The sequence below is a fragment of the Bubalus kerabau genome, chromosome 14 (genome assembly GCF_029407905.1).
Source record: "Bubalus kerabau isolate K-KA32 ecotype Philippines breed swamp buffalo chromosome 14, PCC_UOA_SB_1v2, whole genome shotgun sequence".
NCBI lineage: Eukaryota > Metazoa > Chordata > Mammalia > Artiodactyla > Bovidae > Bubalus > Bubalus kerabau.
In genome coordinates this window covers 16,319,874-16,340,917 of record NC_073637.1, presented here as the reverse complement: position 1 = coordinate 16,340,917, position 21,044 = coordinate 16,319,874, and the positions used below count along the sequence as shown (strand labels likewise).

Genomic DNA, 21,044 nt, shown 5'->3' with positions numbered 1-21,044 from the left:
AGATTTACATATTACTTTCCAGACCTTATGTTCCTAATTACTTCCTTTGGTTTTATTATATTGGCTAATAATGCCTTCAATGTCATGTTAAATAGTACAGGGGATCTTGGGCATTCTTGTCTTTTTTCTAATTTCAGTGGGAAAAAAATGACAGTGGGGAAAAAAAAAAAACATGTATTGTTTTCCATTATGTAGGGTGTTGATTTGGGGACTAAGGTAAATAATACTATGATAAGGGTATATCCATCAAATCATATTTTATGTAATGTTTTAATATGACTGGGTGTTAAATTTTGTCAAATACACTTCTGGTCAAAGGGGATAATACATAATTTTTGTGTATAGCACAATATGATGGGCTACACTAATTGATTTTTAATGGGTTTTATATTTTAGGAATATGATAGAGGACAAATAAACAAGTAAAAAGCATGGTGGACCCAATAGTGACTGATTCTGGAAATGAAGGTGGACTATGGCCTGCAGGTGGGGAGAAGTGGGGATGCAATTACTAGATGTGAAATGTAAAATGTATTTATTCCTTTTTTATTCAACAAATATTTGAACATCCATATTTTGGCAGGAATATTCTCGATAATCAAAATTTGCCATCCTTTTCTGCTGTACTTGGAGATATATTCAGGATAGCTAGAGGCAAGATTAACTGATCAGGTAAGTCATGTGCCTTTAAAGACAGAGAAGACTAACTATGGAGGACAGTATGGATGTTCCTTAAAAAATTAGAAACAGAGTTACCATAAGCTCTAACAATCCCACTTCTGGGCGAATATCTGGACAAGATGAAAACTCTAATTAGAAAAGATGCATACATCCAAATGTAAATAAATAATAGCAGCATTATTTACAATAACCAAGACACGGAAGCAACCTAAGTGTCCATAGACAGATGAATGGATAAAGAAAATGTGGTGTATATATATATATATAGTGGGATGTTACTCAGTCATGAAAAAGAATGAAATAGTGCCATTTGCGGCAACATAGATGAACCTAGAGATCATCGTATGAAGTGAAGTAAGTCAGATAGAGAAAGACAGATATCATATGATATTACTTATATGTGAAATCTAAATATTGACATAAAATGAAAATAAATAATTTCAGTCACTCAGTGGTGTCTGAGTCTTTGTAACCCATGGACTGTAGCCCACCAGTCTCCTCTAGCATACAATGAGAAAAAAAAAAATATATACTTGACTAAAAAGTTGTTTGTTAAAAAATAAAAGACGGTGTAGGCTACATTTGTTGTTGTTGTTTAATCAAAACAAATTAGTTATATTTTACTCTTTTCTTCTTCGTGTCTCCTAGGGTCTGTTCTGGGGCCGTGACAGACATTTGCTTTGATCACTGCACTCTTCTGTTGTATGCATTTTTTAGGGGGAGGTGGAAAGAATCCTAATCAGTCTTCTAAATCTACTGAACACTCTTTCTCGAATCCAGCTTCCAGAGAAGATTCACAGGCGCCTATCTCCAGCGGTTTGTGAGCTACTGACACTAGACCGCAGGCTGAAAGTGGACTGCAGTAACTTGGTTCTATTCACATTAAAGGAGAACTGCACAGAAGCTCTTCCTGGTTAGTCTGCCATGGTCACGGTTTTCCCTTTCTAAAACGATAACGCAAACATGTACCTTCCCTTAATGCCATCCCCAAAGATAAGCAAGTCATTTCCCTCACGTTTTCCAGTAAGTAGCACCAAAATAATTTATTTTCTGTATTGGATTCAGAGAGCCCTGCCTTTCAGGAACAGTGGTATTCCCAGGCTAAACCTGACATCTGGCTTTATCACTTTGAATTATCTTGTCTTATTATTGCTCTCCAACTCTTTCTTCAGCAAAAAGGACTGAAAGTATGACCTTGACTTCTGCCCATCTTTATTATCCCTCTTACATCTAAGACCCAGAACAGAACAGTATGTCAGCTCAGTTAAATTTTTTTCTTTTCAATTTCTACATTAAAATTGCAAATGGCTAGCAGCACCTCATGAATCAGGTCCCAGCTTTCCACTATAAGGATCATAAAAAAAAAAAAAAGAGGGGGAAAAAAACATTAGATGAACTGGACGGAAGAAACGATACCATTCTAGCTTACTCTGCCTCATGCACCTTCCACTGTGTGCCTCTTATAAAAGACGGCCTGATCAAAAATGTTGTGGGGCAACTCTTTGTTTCCAGATTTGTGCCAACCAGAATTGTGGCCAACTACATCACTGACTCGATGGACATGAGTTTGAGTGAACTCCAGGAGTTGGTGATGGACAGGGAGGCCTGGCGTGCTGCAATTCATGGGGTCGCAAAGAGTCGGACACGACTGAGAGACTGAACTGAACTGAACTGACCTCTCTGATATATGTATTAGTCCTCATTATATATGAAGCATCGACTGTGTGCCATGTATTCTAGGTCATGCAGATAAAGTCATTAATAAGACAAAAATCAATCATGACTTTATGGAGGTTGCATTCTAATTGTGGGATAAGACAACAAATAAACAAGATAGTATCAATGCTGGGGGAACAAAGATGGTAAGGAGAAAAGGAAATGCCAGGTATTAGTCTTTTTAGGTACTGATATAAGCAGATCCCTTAGGGTGCAATCCCCAGGGAATTCTAGTAATAAAGATGTTTCTGGAAGATGGTTCAGACTATCAGTGACCCTTGAGGTGGGAGGTTCAGGAAGAGCAATGAGGAGGCCAGTGTGGCTAGAGCAATGATCAAGGACAAGGTTGATAGGACTGAGATCTAAGAAGTACAGGCAGCTGAATGGTAGCATGTGATAGAGCTCACTGTAAGGACTTGACTTTGAATGAGATGAGAAGTCCTTGGATAGCATTGAGTAGGATGGTACAATTTCACTTATAGTTGAAAATAGTTACTCCCAGCTGCTGACTTATGAAGAAACAGTAGAGAGAGTGGTACAAGCAGGCCAGCCAGGGGGTTGTTCTCAGGGAAAGAACTTTAGTAGATGGAGCAGTAGGCATGGTAGTGAGAAGGTTGCAAACTCTGGAAATATACTAAGGGTTAGGCAGGCAGGCCTTGCTGGTAAATCGCATGTAGATTGTGAAAGAAAGAAAAAAGAAGTCAAGGACATTTAAGGCATTTTGCTTGAGCAACCAGAAAGAATGAAAATGTCATCACAGACTGAATTGTGTCTTCTTGAAATTCATATTTGAAAGCCTTAACTTAACCCCTAAGTGACTGCATTGGAACTAGTGCCTTTAAAGAGGAGATTAAGGTTAAATGAATGAGATCATAAGGGTGGAGCCCTGATCCCATAAAACTGGTATCCTTTCAAAAAAGAAAAAGACTCTGGAGCTCCTTATTTTTCTGTCATGTGTAGATGCAGCAAGGCTGTAGATGTCTGCCAGCCAGGAAGAATATCCTCACCAGAAATGGAATCAGCTGGCATTTTGATCTTGGACTTCCCAGTGTCTAGAACTGTGAGGAATAAATTCTGTTAAGTCACCCAATCTATGGTATTTTGTTATAGCAACCTGAGCAGACTAATTAGGTCATTAATCAAGAAGCAGAGGAGTTTTAGGGTCAGAGATGAGGGAGAAAATAGTCATTCCTGTTATGGATGCAGATAGTTTGTTATGCTTATTGACTATCAAAATAAAGATATTGTACAGGCAGTTGGATTAATGAATCTGCCATTCAGGGGAGCACTCAGGGTAGATATAAATATGTATATGTGTATAAATTATATTTAAATCCTGTGCTGTGCTTAGTCACTCAGTCGTGTCCGACTCATGACCCCATGGACTGTAGCCCGCCATGGACTGTAGCTCCTCTGTTCATGGGGATTCTCCAGGCAAGAATACTGGAGTGGGTTGCCATGCCCTCCTCCAGGGATCTTCCCAATCCAGGTATCAAACCCAGGTCTTTTGCATTGCAGGTGGATTTCTTTACCCACTGAGCCACCAGGGAAGCCCTTAAATCCTCGAGACTGGTGATACTAGAGATGAGTGTATATGGAGAAGAGTGAAAGTCTATGCCCTGAGTCTAGAGTACCCCAGTACTAAGAAGTCAGTGATATGATGGCAAATGCAAAGGGGATTGAGAGGGACAGGCAACTTGAGAAGAGAACTGAGCAGGTAGAGTTTTCTCAAAGGCGATTAAGAAGCATTTCAAAAGGGAGACCAAGACCAGTTGTGTCAGATGTTCCATGTGTCAGGCAAGACGAGGCTAAGAATTGATTAGTGGATTGACCATTGTGGAGGAAGGTCATGGGTAAGTTGTCATGAATTGTTTTAGAACAGTGATGGGGATGACAGTCTGATTGAATTGCATAAAGAGCATGGAATAGGGGTAGAAGATAGACAACATAGATTGCTAGTTTAAGGTTAGTGTGTAGATGTCAAAGTCTATTAGAGGTGGCCCCTAGCCATCCTGGACCTAAAAGTCTAGTGAGTTAGAGTATGCTGAGAATGACAGACTTTAATAAAGTCCATTCATTTAAAGTACAAAAGCAAAAAGAAGAAACAAGTAATAGAGCCAGGAGGAAGCCACCATGACCTCCTCCTAAGTGCAGACGGGTTCCATTAGATGAAAACCTGCTATACCTGGGAAACTGCACTGAGGTTAGCGGAGTTTCAGGGCACTAACAGCCCACACGGTGCGGAGGCGGTGTCAGCGCACTGACAAAGCACACACCCTTCCTGTAGGCAAAGGGTGATGCCTGATGGCTCTCCAAACCGCATCTCATTTGAGTACAGAGGGCAGCCTGTACACGGAGTCTATGAAAAAATAATAGTGAATGTGAATGAGGAGAATATTCTGAACTTTAAGAGAAAAATGTCAGAGAATTATCCACTGCAGAAATAGAATAAAATTTTTGGACTCTGTTGGACTCCTCAATATAGAATGCAGACAGAAAGCTCTGAGGCAGGTGCAGAATGCCATTAGGTGGAAATGGGCTTACTGGGAACTCTAAGAGAATAAATTGCAAAGGGGAGATTAGAGGATGTAAAGGACCACAGGAAATGAGAATGGAATGAAGTTAAAATCTATTGTGGAGAAAAATTAAAGCCAAATTTAAAATATAGAATGTCAGGTCAAATATGTGGAAGAACAATTGATAAGCTTTCAAGAATTATTGAAGAAAAAGACAAATGAATAAAACAAAGGGCACTTGACATTGAGGACTAAGATTAAAAATTCAGCATGGTAAAGACTCTGAAACAGTAACAACCAACATCTTAATTTAAGAATATCTTCCCGAGCTGACCGCTTTCCGCCAGTATTTGGACTGAGAAAGGTTTGATCAAAATTGACACACAGGAATCATTCTAAATTTTTGAATTACAAAGTTATATAAGATTATTATGATAGCTATTAATTAAGCAAGAATAATATTGTCCCAGAAATTGATACATAGACTTAGAGCAATGGAATATAAAAAAATCATGCAGAAAAGACACATAATTGTACAGAAAAGAGATATATGAAAGAGGAGGCATTGAAACAAATGGAAAAATAGTATACTATTCAATAAATATATAATATAAAATGATATTCTACCTCACCTGATACACACACAAAAGAACATTCTAGGTGAGCTAAAGGCTTAATATACAAAGTAAACCTTTAAAAACTTCCAAAAAATATTATGATGTTACAAAAGAAATATTTTAAACAAGACTCCACAGAACCCAAATCATTAAAAGAAAAAGACGCATTGACTATTTTCAAATTTTATACACTTTGCAGACAAAGACATAAAAATGACAAGCAGTAAATAGACTTGGAGAAGATTTTAGTAACACACATAACTGATAAAGATTTTGTATCTGGAATAAAAAGTAGAATAACTCCTACTAACCATAAGAAAAAAGCAATCAAAAAGACAAATTTACATAGGTGAATAGGTAATAAACAGGTAAAACACAACCTTAAAGGCTAAGAAAGAAACTGGAAAAAAGGCCAACCTTGCTGGTAAACAAGGAAGGAAAAATAAAACCCATAATGAGTTACATGTTCATGCAACGTGTTGGCAAAAATTAAACCTTCTGACAAAATCAAGTGTTAGCAGGGATGGGAATGAAGTTGGACATTCCAATTGCTGGTGGGAATGTAAATTGAGGCTGTTGTTTGGGAAAGAATTAGGCACAATCTAGTGAAATCAAAGTCTATGGGAAGGCGTATCTAGAGCTCAGTAATTCCATTCCAAGATTCTGACTCTGGGTAGATACCCTTTTACAAGATGTGTAGAAGAATCTTTACATGAGTGCTGTAAAAGCATGTTATCTGTAATAGCAAAAAGTTGGAAAGAACCTAACTGTCCGTTTATAGGAAATCAGATTGCAGTCTACGCAATACCACTTTTAAATTATTCAAGTGAAGATGTATATATTGTTATAGGCAATCTCAGAAACATAATATTGAGTGAAACAAGTAAGTTTCAAAATAGTCTATGGAATATATCACTTTCATAAGGCTTAAAAACATGCCAACTACTACTATATATAGTTTGTGGATATGTATAAACATATATGCATGTACACACATACACACCTGTATGTGTAGTAAAGTGTATATGTAGCAACAATTCTTAAATGTAGGCAAAGGTCAACACTAAATCCAGGATAGCAGTCGACTTGGGTGGTCAGAGAGCTTTATTTGTCTTCATAAAGCTTTACTTCATAAACTAGGGGAAGAGCATATTAGTGGTTTTATGATGGATTATACTACAGTCCAGGCAAGAGTACGGAGAAGGCAAGTACTCTTGCCTGGAAACTCCCATGGGCGGAGGAGCCTGGTAGGCTGCAGCCCCTGGGGTTGCGAAGAGTCAGACACGACTGAGCGACTTCGCTTTTTTTCACTTTTCACTTTCATGCATTGGAGAAGGAAATGGCAACCCACTCCAGTGTTCTTGCCTGGAGAATCCCAGGGATGGGGGAGCCTGGTGGGCTGCCGTCTATGGGGTCGTACAGAGTCGGACACGACTGAAGCGGCTTAGCAGCAGCAGCATCAGCAGCATACTACAGTCCATCGGGTCACAAGAGTCGGACATGACTTAGCGACTAATACCACCACCACCATACCATTTGCAAGCACAAGATGTTTAATATAACAATACGTGACTAGAATAATAATAGTAATTTACAATTCCAGATTACTTTTATAAACATTGTGAAGTATGTATTGTAGGGGATGGGATAATGGTGAAAGTGAATGAAATGTACTGAGCTCTATATCTTATTTTTTAGAAATAAATTATAACATTTCATTTGCCACTAATAACTAAAGAAATAGAGCTTAAGTGGTTTTTTTTAAAGAAAAGCTTAGTAATTTCCAAATGTAGAATTACAAAAACATGACGTATAAACTTTCCAAAACACTTTGAAAATAAAAGCAAAAGAAACTTTGTTCTTATAGAAAATGACATAAAAGAACATGGAAGTAGAAAAAAAAAACCCCAAAAAGCACAAAGAGTGATAGCAGAAATATCAATCACAATGGCTGACTAGAAAATCATTTAACTGGACTATCCAGTGCTTCACTTGTTTGGATTAAGATTTTTGGGAGAGAGGGGATTTAAAAATCTTAACCTCAAAACATAATTTATAAAACAGAAGTAGAAATATAATGTTGTACACTTGAAACTTTTAATTATATAAACCAAATTGCCTGAATATAAAGAAAATTTAAATTTCTTTTAATTTTAATTCATTAAATTTCTTTATTTTTTTTCTTTTTTTTTAAATTTATTTTATTTTTAAACTTTACATAATTGTATTAATTTTGCCAAATATCAAAATGAATCCGCCACAGGTATACATGTGTTCCCCATCCTGAACCCTCCTCCCTCCCTGTACCAGCCCTCTGGGTCGTCCCAGTGCACCAGCCCCAAGCATCCAGTATCATGCATTGAACCTGGACTGGCAACTCGTTTCATACATGATATTTTACATGTTTCAATGCCATTCTCCCAAATCTTCCCACCCTCTACCTCTCCCACAGAGTCCATAAGACTGTTACTTTTATATGATCTAGTGCATATGGCATAGTATAAATTTAGGATTTCAAAATAAAAACAAATTTAAGAAAAAATATTTGTCTTAGAAAAACTTGTATTTTACCTAAATATATCTTGCCAATCATTGAAGAATGTGTGAGGTATCTGTTATTGCTTTGTTCCTGGGTTTATCTGAATACAGGTGAAAAAAATATTAATAATAAAAAACATAAATGCAGCTACTTGTCAATATTTAATCACAAAATAACAGAACTCCTAATGTGCACTAATTCTCTTAAAAAGGTAATTTAGCATAATGCAATAATATTAAAATAATATGTTTAATAAAAAGCAATGAAAAATAAGCAGTGAAAATAACTTATCAGAATGATAGTTTAACAGGCACTAAAACAGTAGTTAAGATCATAAACCCAAGAGCTGGTCTGTTGTGTTTGAATCTCAGCTCTGATATTTTCTAGTTTATAACTTAGGCAACCCCATGAACCTTGAGAACCCCATGAACAGTATGAAAAGGCAAAAAGATAGGACACTGAAAGATGAACTCCCCAGGTCGGTAGGTGCCCAATATGCTACTGGAGATCCGTGGAGAAATAACTCCAGAAAGAATGAAGAGAGGGAACCAAAGGAAAAAGAACACCCAGTTGTGGATGTGACTGGTGATGGAAGTAAAGTCTGATGCTGTAAAGAGCAATATTGCACAGGAACCTGGAATGTTAGGTCCATGAATCAAGGCAAATTGGAAGTGGTCAAACAGGAGATACCCAGAGTGAACACTAACATTTTAGGAATCAGCGAACTAAAGTGGACTGGAATGGGTGAATTTAACTCAGATGACCATTACATCTACTACTATGGGCAAGAGGCCCTTAGAAAAAATGGAGTAGCCATCACAGTCAACAAAGGAGTCTGAAATGCAGTGCTTGGATGCAATCTTAAAAACGACAGAATGATTTCTGTTCATTTCCAAGGCAAACCATTCAATATCACGGTTATCCAAGGCTATGCCCTGATCGGTAATGCTGAACAAGTTGAAGTTGAATGGTTCCATGAAGACCTACAAGACCTTCTAGAACTAACACCGAAAAAAGATGTCCTTTTCCTAATAGGGGACTGGAATGCAAAAGTAGAAAGTCAAGAAATACCTGGAATAACAGGCAAATTTGGCCTTGGAGTACAGAATGAAGCTGGGCAAAGGCTAATAGAGTTTTGCCAAGAGAACGCACTGGTCATAGCAAACACCCTCTTCCAACAACACGAGAGAAGATTCTACACAAGGACATCACCAGATGGTCAATACCAAAATCAGACTTATTATATTCTTTGCAGCCAAAGATGGAAAAGCTCTATACAGTCAGCAAAAACAAGACTGGAAGATGACTGTGGTTCAGATCATGAACTCCTTATTGCCAAATTCAGACTTAAATTGAAGAAAGTAGGGAAAACCATTAGACCACTCAGGTATGACCTAAATCACACCCCTTATTATTACACAGTGGAAGTGGTAAATAGATTCAAGGGATTAGATCTGATAGACAGAGTGCCTGAAAAACTATGGATGGAGGTTCGTGACATTGTACAGTAGGCAGTAATCAAGACCATCCCCATGAAAAAGAAATGCAAAAAGGCCAAGTGGTTGTCTGAGGAGGTCTTACAAATAGCTATGAAAAGAAGAGAAGTGAAAGGCAAAGGAGAAAAGGAAAGATACACCCATTTGAATGCAGAGTTCCAAAGAATAGCAAGGAGAGATAAGAAAGCCTTCCTCAGTGATCAATGCAAAGAAACATTGGGAAACAATAGAATGGGAAAGACTAGGGATCTCTTCAAGAAAATTAGAGATACCAAGGGAACATTTCATGCAAAGATGGGCAAAATAAAGCACAGAAATGGCATGGACTGAAGAGAAGCAGAAGATATTAAGAAGGGGTGACAAGAATACATAGAAGAACTATACAAAAAAGATCTTCATGTCCCAGATAATCATGAAGGTGTGATCACTCCTACAGAGGCAGACATCCTGGAATGCAAAGCCAAGTGGACCTTAGGAAGCATTGCTATGAACAAAGCTAGTGGAGGTGATGGAATTCCAGTTGAGCTATTTCAAATCCTGAAAGATGATCCTGTGAAAGTGCTGCACTCAATATGCCAGCAAATCTGGAAAACTCAGCAGTGGCCATAGGACTGGAAAAGGTCAGTTTTCATTCCAATCCCTAAGAAAGGCAATGCCAAAGAATGCTGCAACTACTGCACAATTGCACTCATCTCACATGCTAGCAGAGTAATGCTCAAAATTCTCCAAGCCAGGCTTTAACAGTTCGTGAACTGTGAACTTCCAGATGTTCAAGTTGGATTTAGAAAAGGCAGAGGAGCCAGAGATCAAATTGCCAACATCCACTGGATCATTGAAAAAAACAAGAGAGTTCCAGAAAAACATCTATTTCTGTTTTATTGACTATGCCAAAGTCTTTGACTGTGTGGACCGCAACAAACTGGAAAATTCTTAAAGAGATGGGAATACCAGACCACCTCACCTGCCTCCTGAGAAATCTGTATGCAGGTCAAGAAGTAACGGTTAGAACTGGACATGGAACAACAGACTGGCTCCAAATTGGGAAAGGAGTACATCAAGGCTGTATTTTGTCACCTTACTTATTTAACTTCTATGCAGAGCACATTATGAGAAATGCTGGGCTGGCTGAAGCACAAGCTGGAATCAAGATTGCCGGAAGAAATATCAATAACATCAGATATGCAAATGACACCACACTTATGGCAGAAAGCGGAGAATTCTTTAGTTCTTCTCTTGATGAAAGTGAAAGAGGAGAGTGACAAAGTTGGCTTAAAGCTCAACATTCAGAAAACCAAGATCATGGCATCTGGTCCCATCACTTCATGGCCAATAGATGGGGAAACAAGGGAAACAGCAACAGACTTTGTTGTTTTGGGCTCCAAAATCACTGCAGATGGTGACTGTAGCCATGAAATTAAAACATGCTTGTTCTTTGGAAGAAAAGTTATGACCAACCTAGATAGCATGTTAAAAAGCAGAGACATTACTTTGCCAACAAAGGTCCATCTAGTCAAAGCTATGGTTTTTCCAGTAGTCATTGATGGATATGAGAGTTGGACTATAATGAAAGCTGAGCACCGAAGGATTGATTCTTTTGAACTGTGGTGTTGGAGAAGACTCTTGAGAGTCCCTTGGACTGCAAGAAGATCCAACCAGTCCATTCTGAAGGAGATCAGTCCTGGGTGTTCATTGGAAGGACTTATGCTGAATCTGAATCTTCAATACTTTGGCCAGCTGATGCGAAGAATTGACTCATTTGAAAAGACCCTGATACTGGGAAAGATTGAAGTTGGAAGGAGAAGGGGACAACAAAGGATGAGATGGTTGGATGGCATCATTGACTCAATGGACATGAGTCTGAGTAAGCTGCAGGCATTAGTGATGGACAGGGAGGCCCGGCGTACTGCAGTTCACGGAGTCAAAAAGAGTTGGACACGACTGAGTGACTGAACTGAACTGAACTTAGGCAAGCTGCTTAACTATTCTGTGCCTAGTTTTCTCATCTGTAAAGCAGAGAATAAAAATAGAGGCCAGATGTAGTATTTAAAATATTCATCCACTAGTAATATAACTTAAATCATCTTTCAATAAATACATGTATTAAAATATATTTTCTTTTATTTTTTAAATTCACAGAATATGGCAATTAATAAGTAATATGTCATAGGGCCAATTCTTTATAAAATCATTTTATTAATTTACCAAGCATTTACTTTTTAGAAATTGTTTTTGTTTAACTGAGATACCACTAGTTAAAAGAGATTCTAAGTCATAATTTGACACAGAAATTGCCTCACATTTTCCCAGCAGCCCTATTAAATTGATTATCTTTAGGTCTTTGGTGCTCTGGGCTTTGCTGCAGCCAGAAGGTGGCTTGTAATCATTTATGGGTTAGTATCATGTGAATTGGGCTTCCCATGTAATGCTAGTGGTGTAGAAACAGCCTGCTAATGCAGAGACGTAAGAGATGTGGGTTTGATCCCCGGGTTGGGAAGATCCCCTGGAAGAGGGCATGGCAACCCACTCCAGTATTCTTGCCTGGAGAATGTCATGGACAGAGGAGCCTGGTGGCCTACAGTCCATAGGGTCACAGAGTTGGACACGACTGAAGTGACTTAGCATGCACACATCACCTGCATTTAGTAATGGAGGCCAGTATCTAAGAACATATTAACAATTTTATTTCAAATGAAGAAAATGAAAAGAGGGATTTCTGTAAGATTTTCTCCCTCAGGTATACATGACTGAGTGCTCTGTCGACCTTTGTAAGGCAAACAAATCTCAGTTACATTAAATACCTCTACTGAACTACGTGATACATCATGTGCACACGTGTACTCAGTCACTCAGGCATGTCCAGGTCTCTGACTGCAGCCTGCCAGACTTCTCTATCCATGCGATTTCCCAGGCCAGAAAACTGGAGTGGGTTGCTGTTTCCTTCTCCAGGGGATCTCTAGACCCAGGGATTGAACCCGCATCTTCTGCATCTTCTGCACTGGCAGACGGATTCTTTACCACTGAGTCACCCAGGAGCCAGCTTGATACATTAATTTCTTGAAAACTCAGAATTACTATTGTGAACCCTTCTGATTATATTATGTGATATTACTGCTCATAGAACAGAATACTGTGGCTAGAAGAGATCTTAGTAGCTGTCTAGAGCAATCCCTTCATTTTAAACATGGGGAAACTAGATTCGCCTTTACCAAGACATAAGAGTTTGATAGACTCTTTTGTGGGTTTGCTGAGCTAATTCTGAATATCCTGTGCTATGACTTCTTTTTATGTGAAACAAATAAATTTCTCTGTGTTTATCAACCCATTCTTAACATTCTTCCCCCTTGTAGCCAGGAGTATCTCCATTTAATACAAAACTCTTTACATATGATCTACTACAGCTTTGTCCTTTTACGAATGCAGCATTTTAAAGCCAAGAGAAGTTAATTTCCTGAATGATACCTGACTTTCAACATCAGCAATTGTTAGTTGTGTAACATCTTCAGGGTATTGTGAGAAAAATTTTGGAACTTTGAATTTTACATGCGACTAAGTAATCATCTAAAAATGAGGATGAAATGATAATACTCCTATGTATACAAAGTTTCTGAAAAATTTTACCCCATTCAGTCTCTTTGAAGGAGCCATTGAAGGTTATACCCTAGCAAGATAAAGCATAAATCTGGGAATTAATAATAAAGTATAAGAAATATAAATAAACCCATATTTTTATAAGATATGTTATAGCCCAAATTACTTATAAAAATATTTTTAAAACTCCGAAATTTAAAAGTGATGGTGGGAGATCAGAGCTGCTCAGCGAGAAATATATATATTGCTAAACTTTGAGCCTGGTGAAGGAAAATTGTGTGTGTGTGTTAAGTTGCTTCAGTCGGTCGAATTCTGTGCGACCCTATGGACTGTAGCCTGCCAGGCTCCTCTGTCCATGGGATTCTTTCGGCAAGAATACTGGAGCGTGTTCCCATGTCCCTCTCCAGGTGATCTTCCCCACTCAGGGATCCAATCCACCTCTCTTATGTCTCCTAAATTGTCAGGCAGGTTCTTTACCTCTGGTGCCACCTGGGAAGCCCAAATTTAAGCATGCTGCTGCTACTGCTAAGTCGCTTCTGTCGTGTCCGACTCTGCGACCCCATGGACTGCAGCCTACCAGGCTTCTCATAGATGTTGCTAAATCAGAGTTCAATCTCTCTAATTCAATGTAAAAAGAAGTAAAACTATACACAAAAAGAACTTAGTAATTAGAAAGCGTAAAATAAGGGACAAAATTAAATCATAATACTTATATACACACATATTTATTATACACTAAGAAGGCTGAGCGCCGAAGAATTGATGCTTTTGAACTGTGGTGTTGGAGAAGACTCTTGAGAGTCCCGTGGACTGCAAGGAGATCCAACCAGTCCATTCTGAAGGAGATCAGCCCTGGGTGTTCTTTGGAAGGAATGATGCTAAAGCTGAAACTCCAGTACTCTGGCCACCTCATGCGAAGAGTTGACTCATTGGAAAAGACTGTGATGCTGGGAGGGATTGGGGGCAGGAGGAGAAGGGGACGACAGAGGATGAGATGGCTGGATGGCATCACTGACTTGATGGACGTGAGTGTGAGTGAACTCCGGGAGTTGGTGATGGAGAGGGAGGCTTGGTGTGCTGCAATTCATGGGGTCGCAAAGAGTTGGACATGACTGAGCGACTGAACTGAACTGATACACTTAATATAAAGTAAATTTTAATACATTAAAATTGGTTAAACTCATTGGTTAAAAAGAATATTTAGATTGTTTTATGTTGTAATAAAAAATAACAACAAATATATAATAGATTCATTTTCATCACTGATTTCTGTAAGAGACATTCTTAATGGACAAACAAGACTGAAAAACGAAGTTAATGTGAAAAATGTCAGGCAAATGTAAACCAGAAGAATATAGAGTAGCAATTTTAGTAGAGTACAAGATAATATTTTATGCAGAAGCATAGTCAGTGACAAAGAGGAATGCTGCTTACTGTGAAAAAACAGTAATCAATCTAGAAGATAGAATAATCAACAAATATAGAGGTATAACTATATGTAAGTTCAAAATGTAGTGAAGCAACAAGTGACAAATTAAGGTAGGGATTTATCTTCTAATTAGAGATTTTAACATATCACTCTTAGATACTGATAAAAACGAGCAGACAAAAGCAAAGAAGACCATAGATTTGTCTGAGTTGGTGAATGAGGATAAGCCAGAGAATTTTCTGTAACATTTGGAACAGTCACAAAAATATCACTTACTAGACCACACATTTATCTTTAAACTAGTCTAAAGAATTAACATTGTACCTTACAGTTTCTCTTATATATACATAAAACATATAAACTTAGAAATTAATGTCCAAAATGATTGAATTTTAAATCACTTATCTTTTTTCTTTAACTGGAGAATAATTGCTTTACAGTGTTGTGTTGTTTTCTGCTTTACCACAACATGAGTCAGCCTTAAGTATATCTCGCTTGAGCTGCCCCCGTCCCCACACCATCCCACCCCTCTAGGTTGTCACAGAGCACCGGCTAGGCTGCCTGTGTTACAGCAGCTTCTCATTATCTATGCTTTACACATGATAGTGTATATGCTGCTGCTGCTAAGTCGCTTCAGTCGTGTCCGATTCTGTGCGACCCCATAGACGGCAGCCCCAGGCTCCCCCATCCCTGGGATTCTCCAGGCAAGAACACTGGAGTGGGTTGCCATTTCCTTCTCTGATAGTGTATATATGTCAGTGTTATTCTCTCAACTTGTCCCACTTTTCTTTCCCCCACTGTGTCCACAAGTCCATTCTCTATGTCTGCATTTCTATTCCTGCCCTGCAAATAAGTTCACCAGTACCATATTTTTAGATTCTGTGTATATGCATTAATAATGTCATATTTGTTTTTCTCTTTCTGACTTACTTCACTTTGTATAAAAGGCTCTGGGCCCATTCACCTCAATTCAACTGACTTAAATTTGTTCCTTTTAATGGCTGAACAATATTCCATTGTATATATGTACCACGACTTGTTTATCCATTCATCTGTTGTTGGACAAATAGGTTGCTTCTGTGTCCTGGGTATCGTAAACAGTGTTGCAATGCACATTGGGGTACTTGCGTCTTTTTGATTTGTGGTTTTCTCAGGGTATATGCCCAGTAGTCACTCATGTCTTTAAACCAATAAAGCATCTATGGAAAACTTCTGTATTAAAAAGATAAGCAATAAATGACAAAATACTTAGAGCTAAATGACAATGAAACAATGCATAACAAAATGTGTGAGATATATGCATTTTTTAAATCCATAGACAAGAAAAATCAAAAGATGAAAAACATAAGCTAAACATTCAACATAACATTTAGAAATAAAGGGCAAAAAGTCTTATACTTGCAGCACTATGGCAGTCCAGGTAACTAGCTTAGCTACCTTAAAATACAGATTCTAGATAATTCATACCAAATTTATTTTAAATATATTTCTGAGTACGTGAGATAGAATGGGAAATCCTCAAGGGCCAGAAATAATAAAAAGGTCTGAAACTATAGAGAGTACATGACTTGCAAACCCATGCTTTATGAGAATCTAAGCCAGTATTTGGAACTCAGAATTTGGGGTATTAGTCCATCTTGAAAGAACAGAAGACAAGTCTTTAGGGCCATGCCAAGCCAGTGAGTTTTCTAGTAGCCTACCCCCAAATAAGGATTCTTGTATAGGAAATTAAGGAAGTACTGATAGATGAAGCCAGTAAAGAGGGGAGAAAATAAAACAGGAAAGAGGAGGAAGTCAAACAAAGGTGTAATCTGAAGCAAAGTCCTATGAAGGTAGCTTCAATCTGATCTCACAGAGGAATTCTAATGTAACTATTTAGTTATTATATATTATTATTTTATAAGTTAATATATAAAATATAGCTTATTTTAATATATTAATATTATAATATTCAGTTATTATCACAAAATAATTTTAATGCATAATTTATCCTGACCCAAGGACAAGAAAACTAGGTGTTCAAAGTCCTGCACCTATTTATAATTAGCTAAGGATATGTAGGGGGAAGTTGGGGGGATTAAATCCTAGAAACTTCTAGTTCTGTGAGCACACTCAATACAATGGCTCTGGTAGTTCAAAGGAAGTCCTCTGAAGAAAGCCTTTAGGTTCAAATGGATTGGAGGGAATCTGAGCACATCACTAATATTTTCTGCATAAAGTGAGGGAAGGCAGTAGAAATTGGAAACAAAATAGTTGTATCAAAAGAGACCAGATACTAGAATTATCATACCTAGAATAAAAGACTGAGGGGACATACATAGGAAGGCAGCAATAGTAGATTCTTTTGTTTTAGCCCCAAATATTCCATGAAACACAGTTACACTAAATATGTGTACTAAAAGTTTTTTATCTGAAATTTAAATTTAATTGAGCATCCTATATTTTATCTGTCAAACCTGATATGGAAAGAAACAGTAACATATTATAAAGGGGAAAAAAAAGTCTTTTGCACAGATATACAATAATGTGTTATGTCCAACAGCTTTTGTCAACTCAATTCTGATATAGAATTTTTTAAAAATCAGTAAAAAAACAACCAAACCATGTAATTTTATATAAATTATTTTGGGAATATAAATTATAGGTTTAAATGGTGTCATAAAATCTTGGGAGAATGATGATGTCAAGTACTTTAAAAAGTGGAGAAAATTAGTCTTTTGTTTTATTTACTTGGAAGGAACAAGCATCTTCCTGAGATGGTCATATTCCACCTGAAGATACTCAGCACAAAGTTCTTCTCAAGTACATCCACTAAATCTTAAGTATAAGGTTTATTTTAGTCTACCAGAAATATAATCTTATTTAATAAGCACCATTTCTTATTCTATGAAATGTGTGTGTGTTTATTAGAATTTGCTCATTTAAGCTTTAAACAACTGTGCTAACATTCTTATGGCTATTAATCATCTCAGCTCTCCTTTTATTCAGGAAAAGGAAAACTTAGCTCACCTGACCTACCTTATTTCTTTGCTTGAAATTGCAAATAAAATTAAAATGTTGCTGTACCTCATTTAAATCTAACAAGATGCACAGCATTGTTTCTTTAATATAATGATAAACCAATTGAGATCTTTTCCACCACACCTTATGTAGGTTCCCTACATAATTGGTAAGTAACCTATAGAGTGCCAAAATGTCGTAGCCACTCTGTGTAATGAGGAAGGACCCTGATCCAAAATTTGGTTTTAATATTGAGGATGATGATACCACATATATTCTTTGTGGGTAGGAAAAGGGTTGTGACTCACATAATGAGACTTTTTGGGCAGAGCAGGGCAGATTCCCCAAGTTCACCCCCAAATGGCTTGACATAATATGGAAAGGGGGCTGACTTGAGTGTTTATGATATTTGACATGAGTAGTTAGGGGCAGAAGTTTTCCCTGCAGAGGACAGCACTTCGGTGGTATGAATTTTCCATTTACGCCAAAAAGAGGGAGAACAGGGCTTTCTTATCAGTTTGACTGAATGTGCGGCAGAAGGAAAACAAGGAGAAATAGATTTTGAAAGTCAGCAAGCAGTCAAACATTGAAATGGAATCAGACCCTTTACTACAAGTGCTAATGAAAGAAATGGAATCCTACTGACTGAGGAATTCTATTGACTACAATTTTGTATTATCACATTGCATTATAATGCAATTGAAATACATGAAGTAACCTAGTCACAAATTAAATGTATAAATAATAGCAGAGCAGGATAAACATGGCATATGCACAAAAGGCCTAATGGAACTAGAATAATATGACTATAAGAAATGAGTGTTAATGGCAATGCCAGTTAAATTAAAAACATTGTCAATTTTTAATAACATTGCTTTCTGTAGTATTTAGCAGATGCAGTGGCCATCTCTCAGATTAGAGAAATATAATTCAAACTCAAAATATCACTTGGAAAACCTGACATGATCAATGACCTTTATTGCTGCTGTTGCCATTTCAAATTAAACTGAGCAAGGATTTCATAGAGAAAGGAAATTATGAATAAAATCAAGTCTAGATTTGTTTTCACTTTTTGACATTTCTAGAATGATGTCATTCATTTTATAGAGTTTAATCAAACTGTGAAGCAGCAGCAATCTCAGAATTTGGTATTTTGAGATATTGTAAACATTGATTTTGAGAATTAGCCATAAAGCATAATTCAATTCGAGGTGAAAATTATTCTGATGTTGACATCTTTCTCTTCTCTTCTTTCCAGATGGCAGTGACCTTCCATTGCTGTTCAAACCATTGGTTGTAATGAATACTCAACTGTGTGGCAAAAAAATGTGACGGAGCAGCAAGTAACACCTCCCTCCCAAGACACAGTTTTGCACTTACTGAATAACACTTGTAAGACTTCCTCTCTTCTACCCCTAAGAATTTTACTCTGTAAAATGTAAGGTTGCCTGCCCCAATGCATATTAACTAGGGTTTCTTCCATTTCTGAAATTACGTTTCTTTTCCTTGCCTCAGTTTTTCTAATTCAGTAAGAGGTAATTACAGGCCCAGGTGTCTTGTTCTTCCTGCTAATTCTGTCTCTTTTGCAAATGAGCTTCAGAGTAGGTAGCCTGGATCTCTAAATTATGTTGACTTCTTAAAGCTTATCTTTATTTCTTTATACTAATACAAAAGAAAATCTATGTATTATAAATACTTCAGAAAAAAAATCTGAAAAAATAGAAAAATCAATAGTGATGCTGAGTGGAGATAAAAAAGAGCAGGCTAAGGAGATAAAGATAACAAGGAGAGGCATTTCAAAGATGCTAGCAGGGAAGGATTCTCCAAAGTGATGATTTTTGAGAAGCTCCTGAAAAGATTGAGGATGTGAACTGTGATGTCAGAGAAGTAGCATTCCAGACAGAAGGAATAGAATGTGTAAAATCCCCAAATGAGAGAAGACTTGGTGTTTCAAACAATGACCAGGTGAACCAGGAGACCCTTGAGGGTGGAGGGCAGTGGTGAAGGAGCTTAAGATTACTTCAGGGATTTTATATTTTGTCCTAGGTCTGATAGAAAATTATTTGAAGGATGCTGAAGAACACCATACTTTGATCTGGCTCACTTATTTAAAAGGTTCATCTGTCCATTGAGTGAAAAATATTCTGGTGGTAGAGTAAGAGCATAAACCAGTTAAGTGGCTCCTGAATTAGTCAAGGAAAGAGATAATAGAGGAGATGAGCAATTTGACAAAATTTAAGTGGCTGGATTAAATGTAGAATGTGGGAAAAAAATAAAAATCGAAGATGATTCTAGACTTTCAGACCTTAGTTACTGGGTGCTTGATGCTTTTTGCAGAGGTAAGAAAAAATATGGGAGTGACAGATGGGTTGAGAGTTGTTGTTGAGTTTCAGAGGTCTATTGGATACATAACTGGAAAAGTCGATAAAACAGGTGGAAATAAGAGTCTAGATTTCAGGGCAAGGCAAAAGAACCTAAATTTGGAAGTAACAGGTCTGGATGGTAGCACATAGAGGGTGAAGATATATATACATATGTGTGTGTGTGTGTGTGTGTGTGTGTGTGTATGTATCCTATAGGTTGGAGCTTGGGACACATTGACATTTAGAGTTTCAGAAGGGAGGGGAAATCTGACCACAGAATTTCAAGACAGGAAAAAAAATGCTGTTAATAGACAATAACACCAGTGTCTGCCCTGAGAACAGGACTGTTCTGAAAGGCAATTTTCCTAAAGAAGGAACAGAGACCCTAGGACTCCTAATAAAAAGCAGATTCAAGATACCACAAGAACTAAAGGAGGATTTCCAGTTTCCACAAAAGGTTCTTGCCCCTGAGAACTTTACTCTCAGAAACAGAAGCTGTTCCTCATTGGCCGATTACCAATCATAATAACATGTATTTTCATTTTTCAAAACCTCTTCATATATCATCCCATTTTATTTTCACAGCAACTCTTACTTAGGAGACATGGCAAATTTCTAATAGCCATTGTATAGATGAGAAAGTTGAGGGTCAGCGGGTAGTTTTCCCAAAGTCACACCACTAGTTAAGGACAACACACCAGCTCAGCAACTAATGACTTTTGACTTCCACTTCCTTCTGCTTTTGTTGTTGTTCAGTTGTTAAGTTGTGTCCAACGCTGTGTGACCCCATGGACACATGTGACACGAGGCTCCCCTGTCCTCCGCTATCTCCTGAAGTTTGCTCAGATTCATGGCCATGGAGTGAGTGATGCCATCCAACCATCTCATCCTCTGTTGCCCCCTTTTCCTTTTACCTTCAATCTTGCCCAGCACTTTCCTCCTTTGCATATCACTTATTCAAGCATTTTAAAGCTTACGCAATGTTTCTCTTTTTCTCACAAAGAGCATTTCATACAGTAAATTACACATACATAAGACAAAAAAATAGCAAAGAAATATCTTCAATATCCATGCATCCCATTTAACAAGCCAAAGACTT

The 21,044-nt window shown here is 37.6% G+C and overlaps 1 long non-coding RNA gene across 1 annotated transcript; it reads left to right on the top strand.

Annotated features, from left to right (window-relative positions):
* The first annotated feature begins 396 nt into the window (after positions 1-396).
* Positions 397-19,049, top strand: LOC129627190 (uncharacterized). Its single transcript, XR_008702468.1, has 3 exons — positions 397-486; positions 584-672; positions 18,841-19,049. It is a non-coding gene; the product is annotated as an uncharacterized LOC129627190 (long non-coding RNA).
* Positions 19,050-21,044: the final 1,995 nt, after the last annotated feature.